Source organism: Schistocerca piceifrons, chromosome 6, assembly GCF_021461385.2.
Source record: "Schistocerca piceifrons isolate TAMUIC-IGC-003096 chromosome 6, iqSchPice1.1, whole genome shotgun sequence".
Classification (NCBI taxonomy): Eukaryota; Metazoa; Arthropoda; class Insecta; order Orthoptera; family Acrididae; genus Schistocerca; species Schistocerca piceifrons.
The window spans coordinates 261154723-261165621 of NC_060143.1; positions in this window are offsets into that span (position 1 = coordinate 261154723).

Genomic DNA, 10899 nt, shown 5'->3' on the forward strand with positions numbered 1-10899 from the left:
TTTAACAAAGGCGTTGGATACAGACCGTCCAGTGGCTTTACGTAACGGAGTGAAAGAAACAAATTTTGAAGTAAGTTCAACAGCGACTAGAACGTACGAAAATCCATTAGATGTTCTGACAAGCGGTCCCAAGAGATCAACAGCAGCAAATTCTTTTAATTTAGAAGGAATAATAGGAAACAGCGGAGCACGATGTGAGACAGTAGATGGTTTCGCCTTTTGACAAAGTTTACAAATAGACAAGACTGTTCGAATTCTCTTTTCCATATTGTTAAAATAACAACTCGTTCGAAGAATATGATAACATTTTCGTGGACCAAAATGAGCGTAGCTGAAATGAATGTACCAAATGAGCTTATTAACAAAATCGTCTGGAATGCAAAGTACCCATAGCTTGTCATCAACAGCGCAGCGTTTGAAGAGTATGTTGTTTCTAACCAGGTAATAATGCCGAATCTGTGTGTGTGTCTTTTCATACCATTTGCTCTTGATGTCTTTCCAAATCGGATCTTTATCTTGTTCATGAGCAATGTCCTTTAAAGATGTGGTGATGAAGTTTTCAAAGGCGACTTTCTGAATGTAAAGAATACTGAAATTTTTCTCGAGGTTGCCTTCTGTGTTACTTTTCTCAAGCCCAGCTGTTGCGCGTGACAGTGCGTCCGCAACAATGTTCTCCTTGCCGGGAATGTAGACTATTGTGAAGCGGAATTCTTGCAGAAACAATGCCCAACGTTTTAACCTGTCATGATTTAATTTTGAGGACATAAGAAATTGTAATGCACGATGATCACTGTATACTTTTACGTGCTTACCAGAAAGAAAGAAACGGAATTTGTTAAATGCCCAAACGAGAGCTAAAGCTTCTAATTCAGTAATGGAATAATTTTTTTCAGATTTTGTTAACACTCGGCTAGCAAAAGCAATGGTTTTCTGAACGGTAATGTCATTTTCTAAGGCTTCTTGAAATAAATGGGCACCAAGACCGACTTTAGATGAATCCGTGCTAAGGCAGAAATCTTGTGACGGATCTGGATGAGCTAGTATTGGCGCGTGAAGTAACGCTTCTTTCAAAGAATTGAATTCCAACTGTGCTTGTTCGTCTCAGTTCCAAATAGTATTTTTTCCAGTGAGAGAACAAAGTTTTGGTGTAACAAGAATTTGCATATTCAGAAAACGACGGTAAAAATTTACGAGACCTAGAAAACTGCGGACTTGTCTTTTTGTGGATGGAACTGGAATGGCTCTGATTGCTTCTAACTTTTCAGGATCCGGCTGAATGCCTTCAGAAGAAATAATATGTCCCAAAAACCTCACCTTTGACCTACCGAATTCAGACTTTTCCAAGTTAACTGTAATTCCAGATTCTGCAAAAATACGTAACAAACTGTTGAGGATGCGATTATGTTGTTCCCATGAGGCTTCTGCTATCAGAATATCGTCTACATATAAGGTGATGTGACGTTTTAAGAACTCAGGTAATATGTAATTTAGCCCGCGAATGAATGCTGCCGAAGAAATGTTCAAACCAAAAGGAAGTTTCCGAAACTGACAACAAACGCCGAAACAAAGAAAAGCTGTGTATTTTCTACATTCTGCATGAAGTTCGATCTGATAAAAGCTGGATCTGAGATCAATGGAAGACAACACTTTTACACCATTAAAATTTTGAAGAAGTTCTTCCATCGTCTGCGGCCTGTCTGTTTCAGGAATAATGATAGTATTGATTTGTCTCGAATCTAAGACAAGCCTGATCGATCCATTTTTCTTCTCAACAACATGTAATGGATTGTTGTATGAGCTTACTGCAGGCTCAATAATGCCCTCGTCAAGCATAGATTGTATTTCTGTTCTAACACGGTCCCTATAATGTGCTGGAATTACGTATGGTCTAACACAAAATTTAGTATGCTCACGAACACGAAATTGGTATTGAAACCCCTTGATTGTTCCTGTTTTGTGAGTAAAAACTCGTCAAGCATAGATTGTATTTCTGTTCTAACACGGTCCCTATAATGTGCTGGAATTACGTATGGTCTAACACAAAATTTAGTATGCTCACGAACACGAAATTGGTATTGAAACCCCTTGATTGTTCCTGTTTTGTGTGTAAAAACTGTGGAATGTGCTTGTAAAATCTCAAAAAGGTCCTGCCTATCAGTGTCATTACAATTCTCAATTGTTTGAATTTTATTCTGAATTAACTCATTAATTTCAAATATACCATCGATATCATCCCTGTCAGTACTTGCAGAGTGATTGTTAGGGTCTAGTTCCATAGAAAATTCCGAACTGTTGTCTACCAGAAGGTAAAGCCGATTAATTTCTTCGTCATGGTTTGAGAGCCAATCTTCAAATTTCAAAGCTATTGACTTACCTTCTTTTTCTAAACTTATTTCAGCATCGTGAAAGTTTAAGATTGCTTTGTATTCATTCAAAAAGTCTACTCCCAATATAATTTCCGTCGACAATAATGGAACAATAAGAATGCTCATAGAGAAGCTGTGGCTTTGACAAAAGAATTCTAAGTTGGTTTGTTGGCATACATCTACACTTTTTCCAAAGATTGCACCTTGTAATTTAATCTTACGTAACGGAAGTGTGGGACAATGGTTCGATTTGTTGCATTTGCTAAAGGCTGTTTCACTAATTACTGAAATGGGACTGCCAGAGTCAAGTACTGCCGTAAATTTTACATCATTTACTGTAATGTGAATCACAGGATATGCAATCTTGTTATGTTTTATGTCGTGTTCCTCGAGTAAGATGTCCCTAATGTCTTCCATTTTTAAGTAATTACTAGCTACGGCAGCTGCGTCGTCAGTTTCATACGTACGTTTCGTGGCTGCCAGCGGTGAGTCATTGCCTATTGTCTCTTTGTTGGCGCGCGTCGTTATTGGGATTTGGAGACCTAACTTCTACAAATTCACTTCCTCGAGAGGGCCCTGCTCTGTTTGAATCCCGCCAGTTCTGATGCAATTCAGGTCTGTCATTACGATCATATCGTCTGTCGTCATGTCGGTAGATGCCATAGTTTCTTTCTTGTCGGTCACGTGGTGGAGAATTTCTCCCTGAATCGTAACTGTGCGCTGGACCATTGCGTCTAAAGTTATTCTGCCTCCCTTGATAATAATTATTTTGGTTCCCATATTGTCTGTTTCTCTGATTGTCTCTGTGATAGTCATTACCGCGGAGAGGTGGTCTTTCCCTGTAATTATTACTACTCTGCCAACGGTTGTCATATGGGTGGTGTCTGTTTCGGTCACGATTTACGTTGAAAGAATAGCCTTGTCGTATATTATTTCTGTCATCGCGGAATTGTGACGGATGTGATCTGTAATTGTTGTGCTCCTGTTTCCGCGTTCCCCGGTTGTCAGTGTCAATTTCCAGTTCTTGTAACAGTCCCTGTAAAGCCTCAATGTCTTCTTTGCAACGTCCTGCTAAAATAATATGTCGTAAATGTTCAGGTAATTTGATTAAGCAAATGTGGATGAGTTCCGAGGGGCTGTATGGGTTTGTCAGGTACTGATTCTTGTGCAACATGTCTTCAAAATATTTCACAAGACTGGAAAATTCAGATTGTTCGAAATGTTTCATCATTATGATGCTATGTTTTACTCGGTCTTGTGTAGCCTGAGACCAATATGCTGAGAGGAAGGCATGATAAAAATCTCCTTCATTGTGGCAATCGTGAATGACTGATCGCATTCTTACAGCTGGTTCATTCTCCAAGTAGCCACACATAAATTCTAACCTGTGCTCCAATGACCAGTTGGGAGGAAAACAATGAGAGAATTGATGGAGCCACGCTTGTGGATGAATGTCGTTGCCAGAATTCTTAAATGTTTTGAATTTACGTGTAGTAATGAACAGCTTATAGTCAAAGTCATCATGTCGGCGAGTCGCATATCGGTCATTATTACGTCGTGTCGGCGGTTCCATCTCAAAATTCGGTGCACCTTGCCAATTTCTTTCATAATTTCCGAAATGCCCTGTGTTATTATTTTGTGGCTTTTCCGTATTTCTAAGTTCCTCTTCCCGTGTTGGAGCGCGTGTGTCCTCTGAAATATGAAATTTTTGTATTACTTGCGCCAACTGATCTTGTACTTCCCGGATTTCTCTTTTGTATTGCGTATTAATTTGATTCTGATTTTGTTTGAATTTCTTAATTTGTTCATACTCTTCTGTGTCAGTGATGGCTACAGGTCTTGTGTCATTCAGATAAGTTAGTGAACTGATCCGAAAGTTCGGCTACTTTCTCCGATAGTGTACTTATTTCCTCAGTGTGTTTTTCTGAACCAAGTTTCAGAGTGTCCATTTGTGTTGATATCGTATCTACTGTGTCCTTTAAGTTTTCTTGAGTTTTTGCAAGTTGCGTAACCGCATCGGTAGATGCAACTGAGTCAATCTTAGCTTGCAAGGTGTTGTGATTTTCATGAACAATAGTTTGCAGTTCCTTTATGGCTGCTTCGTGATTCTGTAATGCATTTTCACGCCGCGAAAAAATAGGTTGGAAATGCTCACAAATTTGTGTTTTTACGTTATTACAGACTTTTTGACATTTCGATTCGATGTTATGTAACTCAGTAGTTAAATCTTCACGTGTTTGTTCAAGCGTGGTGTGAAGATTTTGTTCCATTGCGTCTAACTGTTGCTGTGTTTGTTTCTGGTGTTGTTCCATTGTGTCTAACTTTTGAAGATTTTGTTCCACTATGTCTAACTTTTGAAGATTTCGTTCCATTATGTCTAACTTTTGAAGATTTTGTTCCATTATGTCTAACTTTTGAAGCTTTTGTCCCATTTGTTGCATTAACTGTAATAACAATGCACTGGTGTCTGAAACATGTTCCACAGTGCTTTTCGGCAGTGAAGTTGCACCGGCAACATTTACATTTTGACAAGCAGAAAATGTGTCTTGACTTATTTGCGAAAACGGTGAGAACCCAAAACCTGAATCTACAGTATTTGCAAAATTGTGTCCTGTCATTTCGGATTCCTGAGGCGAGCTGTTGCCGAGCGATCGATCGATAATGCTTCCCTGTTCACTAATTGTTTCACTGCCTACGCCATTGTTTGCCGCCCGCTCCATTTCCCTATGCACAATTACCAAATTACTACTTTGAATGTCTGTTAATTCATTACACAGTGGTGTTGATAAGCTACGCTCGTCGTCACTATTATTTCTCAGTTTACTTTGGAGCCTAGTGTTACGTTTTTTACACGCCATTATTGTCACAATATTTCCCACAACACAGAAAAGCACAATTTGAAGAGCAAAATAAGAAAACACTGAAAATAATATCTAGTTAATTGCAAGCGCAACTGCGAAATACTTGGTGCAAATCTACATGCATGCCACAACCATTTTACTGTACAACAATGAAAAACTACAACTACCAAGGAGATTTTCTCTACAATTACGAGCTAGCAATAAACAAAAGCTACACTAATTACACAAACTACAAGAAAAAATCAGAAGATTCCAGTGAGGTATCCTCGGCTAAGGGTCGACATATGAAACGTCCCCTTTGAACATTTATACATGACTCTCCTTAACCTGACATACAATATTTTTAGCGCAACGCAATCTGACTTTCAAAAATCCCTACAAAAGAATGGCCCTGACTAACATTAAGCTATACGTTTCACTTATCTCACAAAAATCTTGGTTACTCGAACTACTGCAATACTGCGAGCACCACTACTGCCAACTAAATAAAAGATTCAAACTAACGAAGGCACTAACTACTGATAGGCATAGTTAGCAAATGAAAGATTTTAATAGAGAACAAACAATGTATTTACCTTAATAGTCATAATATATATAGCAGTTCATGACAAATTACAAAACTCCGCTATCTCTCTCCCCACATCCACCACTGCTGGCGGCTCACCTCCAACTGCGCAACGCTACGCGCTGTTCACATCCAGCTGCCGCTGCCCAACACTACAATGGCAGACAACAATGCAAACTAGCCACAGACTGCACACAGCACAGCCAGTGATTTTCATATAGAGCGCTACGTAACGTTGCCAATAAGAAAACATAAACAGCCTACTTACACCCTCGACTCCTATAACTGCCATCTGGTTTCTGTACAAATTGTAAATAGCCTTTCGCTCCCTGTATTTTACCCCTGCCACCTTCAGAATTTGAAAGAGAGTATTCCAACCAACATTGTCAAAAGCTTTCTGTAAGTCTACAAATGCTAGAAACGTAGGTTTGCCTTTCCTTAATCTTTCTTCTAAGATAAGTCGTAAGGTCACTATTGCCTCACGTGTTCCAGTGTTTCTACGGAATCCAAACTGATCTTCCCCGAGGTCGGCTTCTACTAGTTTTTCCATTCGTCTGTAAAGAATTCGTGTTAGTATTTTGCAGCTGTGGCTTGTTAAACTGATTGTTCGGTAATTTTCACATTTGTCAACACCTGTTTTTTTGGGATTGGAATTATTATATTCTTCTTGAAGTCTGAGGGTATTTCGCCTGTTTCATACATCTTGCTCACCAGATGGTAGAGTTTTGTCAGGACTGGCTCTCCCAAGGCCGTCAGTAGTTCCAATGGAATGTTGTCTACTTCCGGGGCCTTGTTTCGACTCATGTCTTTCAGAGCTCTGTCAAACTCTTCACGCAGTATCGTATCTCCCATTTCATCTTCATCTACATCCTCTTCCATTTCCATAATATTGTCCTCTAGTACATCGCCCTTGTATAGACCCTCTATATACTCCTTCCACCTTTCTGCTTTCCCTTCTTTGCTTAGAACTGGGTTTCCATCTGAGCTCTTGATATTCACACAAGTCGTTCTCTTATCTCCAAAGGTCTCTTTAATTTTCCTGTAGGCAGTATCTATCTTACCTCTCGTGAGATAAGCCTCTACATCCTTACATTTGTCCTCTAGCCATCCCTGCTTAGCCATTTTGCACTTCCTGTCGATCTCATTTTTGAGACGTTTGTATTCCTTTTTGCCTGCTTCACTTACTGCATTTTTATATTTTCTCCTTTCATCAATTAAATTCAGTATTTCTTCTGTTATCCAAGGATTTCTACTAGTCCTCGTCTTTTTACCTACTTGATCCTCTGCTGCCTTCACTACCTCATCCCTCAAAGCTACCCATTCTTCTTCTACTGTATTTCGTTCCCCCATTCCTGTCAATTGTTCGCTTATGCTCTCCCTGAAGCTCTCTACAACCACTGGTTCTGTCAGTTTATCCAGGTCCCATCTCCTCAAATTCCCACCTTTTCGCAGTGTCTTCAGTTTTAATCTACAGTTCATAACCAATAGATTGCGGTCAGAGTCCACATCTGCCCCTGGAAATGTCTTACAATTTAAAACCTGGTTCCTAAATCTCTGTCTTACCATTATATAATCTATCTGATACCTTTTGGTATCTCCAGGGTTCTTCCATGTATACAACCTTCTTTCATGGTTCTTAAACCAAGTGTTAGCTATGATTATGTTGTGCTCTGTGCAAAATTCTACCAGGCGGCTTCCTCTTTCATTTCTTAGCCCCAATCCATATTCACCTACTACGTTTCCTTCTCTCCCTTTTCCTACACTCGAATTCCAGTTACCCATGACTATTAAATTTTCGTCTCCCTTCACTATCTGAATAATTTCTTTTATTTCATCATACATTTCTTCAATTTCTTCGTCATCTGCAGAGCTAGTTGGCATATAAACTTGTACTACTGTAGTAGGTGTGGGCTTCCTATCTATCTTGGCCACAATAATGTGTTCACTATCCTGTTTGTAGTAGCTTATCCGCATTCCTATTTTCCTGTTCATTATTAAACCTACTCCTGCATTACCCCTATTTGATTTTGTGTTTATAACCCTGTAGTCACCTGACCAGAAGTCTTGTTCCTCCTGCCACCGAACTTCACTAGTTCCCACTATATCTAACTTTAACCTGTCCATTTCCCTTTTTAAATTTTCTAACCTACCTGCCCGATTAAGGGATCTGACATTCCATGCTCCGATCCGTAGAACGCCAGTTTTCTTTCTCCTGATAACGACATCCTTTTGAGTAGTCCCCGCCCGGAGATCCGAATGGGGGACTATTTTACCTCCGGAATATTTTACCCAAGAGGACGCCATCATCATACAGTAAAGCTGCATGCCCTCGGGAAAAATTACGGCTGTAGTTTCCCCTTGCTTTTAGCCGTTCGCAGTACCAGCACAGCAAGGCCGTTTTGGATACATCATACTACCACTATACCTTACTAACTCCACCCTTCATTTGCAGGAAGAGTCTGTCTGAACCTCAAGTCCGGTTTTATTGCATTACACCAGAATTAACAGCAGGAATCGGATGTGTCACTACCCTGGCTAAATTTGGCTTTCAGTAGCACTTGCCATGAAGCAAGTAAGGCTACTCCAGCTTCCGTGTTGTTCAGTCATCCACTGAACTCCCTGTTGGCCCCAGACGTTTTTAAGGAAAAGTGGAAACGTCCACGTAGGAATATAGGAACAGAGGCCCCGTTATACAAAGAGCTTCGCCCCTTTATTGTGGAGCCTGGAGATAATATTGTCATTCATAATTTTTTGAGCTGGGGGACAGGGTAAGAAGGCTATCTCAAATTTGTTGAACGACCACTTCACGATTGTAGCGTGAACATCAGGAATCCGGTAAAACATCAAATCTCCGACACTGCTGCGGCCGGAAAAAGATCCTGCAAGAACGGGACCAAAGACGAATGAAGAGAATCATTCAACGTAACAGAAGTGCAACCCATCAGAAAATTGCTGTAGATTTCAATGCTGGGCCATTAACAAGTGTCAGCGTGCGAGCCGTTCAAGGGAACATCATTGGTATGGGCTTTCAGAGCCGAAGGCCAACTCGTGTACCCTTGGTGACTGCACACACAAAGCTTTAGGCCACGCCTGCGCTCGTCAACACCCACATTGAATTGTTCATGACTGGTAACATGTTGCCTGGTCGGACGAGTAGCGTTTCAAATTGTATCGAGCGGATGGACGTGTACGGGTATGAAGACAACCCATGAATCCATGGACCCTGCATGTCAGTAGGGAACTGTTAAAGCTGGTGGAGGCTCTGTAATGGTGTGGAGTGAGTGCAGCTAGAGTGATATGGGACCCCTGATCCGTCTATACACGCTCTGACAGGTGACACGTACATAAACGTCCTGTCTGATAACCTGCGTCCATTCATGTCCATTGTGCATTCCAACGGACTTGGGCAATTCCAGAAGGACAATGCGACACCCCACACGTCCAGAATTGCTATAGAGTGGCTCCAGGAACACTCTTCTACGTTTAAACCCTTCTGCTGGCCACCAAACTCCCCAGACATGAACATAAATGAGCGTCTCAGGAATGCCTTGCAACGTGCTGTTCAGAAGAGATCTCCACCCCCTCATACTCCTACGGATTTATGCACAGCCCTGCGGAATTCATGGTGTCAATTTCCTCTAGTACTACTTCAGACATTAGTCGAGTCCATGACACGTCGTGTTGCGACACTTCTTTGTGCTCGCGGAAGTCCTACACGATACTAGGCATGTGTACCAGTTTCCTTGGCTTTTCAATGTATATTATTACACGTACATATGTTTTTACTAAATTCTGTTTTCCACATTAGAGCTTATTAAAAAGACATGTCCTGTATTTACGAAGTAGCGCATTGTCCTGCATTTTCTCAGTTTGCTGTGTTGCACTGTTGGCTTTTCGTGGGCGAAAATTTTGTGCCTTCTACATTTTCATCAGTTGCATTATATAAGTAGTATGTAACATTATTGCTGCCATGTACTGGATGAGTACTCAAGCCTTGTAAGACATTTAAAACACATAATTATGTATTTTTACACCACTTCGCTATAAATAAATTTTCGTATCCTGTCCACTTGTACCTTATATATATATATATGAGCACGTAGAAAGCTATACGTTGTGAAAAATGTAACATGATGTTATGATACGGAGCTTGTAATTATCACTGGAATGATACGTGCACACACAGTATCACTTTGGAATGTATTTTCTAGCCAATTGCGTCAGTTCACTTATAATAGTGTGTCGGCACATTCATTTATAATGATTCATGTGAAGAAAGTTAACATTGGTAACATCAGGTTACCTACCATTCAGAAAGCAGTTGCACTCAGCGACTGTTATATTGACTTGTAAATTATAGATTGCAACGATCAGTCGTCCTTTTTTAAATTTTATTGTGCAGATCTAGATTTCGCCTAGAAGCTAGCCATTGTCAGTGCACTATTAATTTCGCTCAATGCATGTAATTCTCTGTTGGTCTGGCTTCATCCACAGTTCATTGAATACATTGAGCGAAAATAATAGTACCAACTACAGCATCTTCCATCCCACTGCAGGTGTACCCCACAGTCCTGTCCTCTCTCCTCTCCTGTATGTCCTCTATACTGCCAATATGCCAGAGCCCCCTGCTCCTGTTCATCTCCTCCAGTATGCTGATGACCCCACCTTCCTCACCCTGTACTGTATCCTCCAGAAATCCAAACGATTCCTTCAGCTTCATCTCAGTCAGCTCACCTCCTGGTGAAACCAGTGGCTGTTCAAAATCAACCCTACCAAAACCCCTACAACATCAGGTTACCTACCATTCAGAAAGCAGTTGCACTCAGCGACTGTTATATTGACCACCAGCAGCAGCTTCTACCGCTACGACTTTTTTCTTACGATTTACGACCGTCCTATCCGGTTAACTAATACACTAAAATACCTTCGACTAACACTTGATTGGCAACTGACATGGAAGGTCCATCTGCTAATAGTTCAACCCAAAGCCCACAATAGACTAAAATTACTAAACCTACTACCCAGCCAAACATGAAGATTGCAGCCTTCCACAATCCTCTACAAATATAAATCCGTGATTGGACTCATCCTCATGTTATCACGCCCT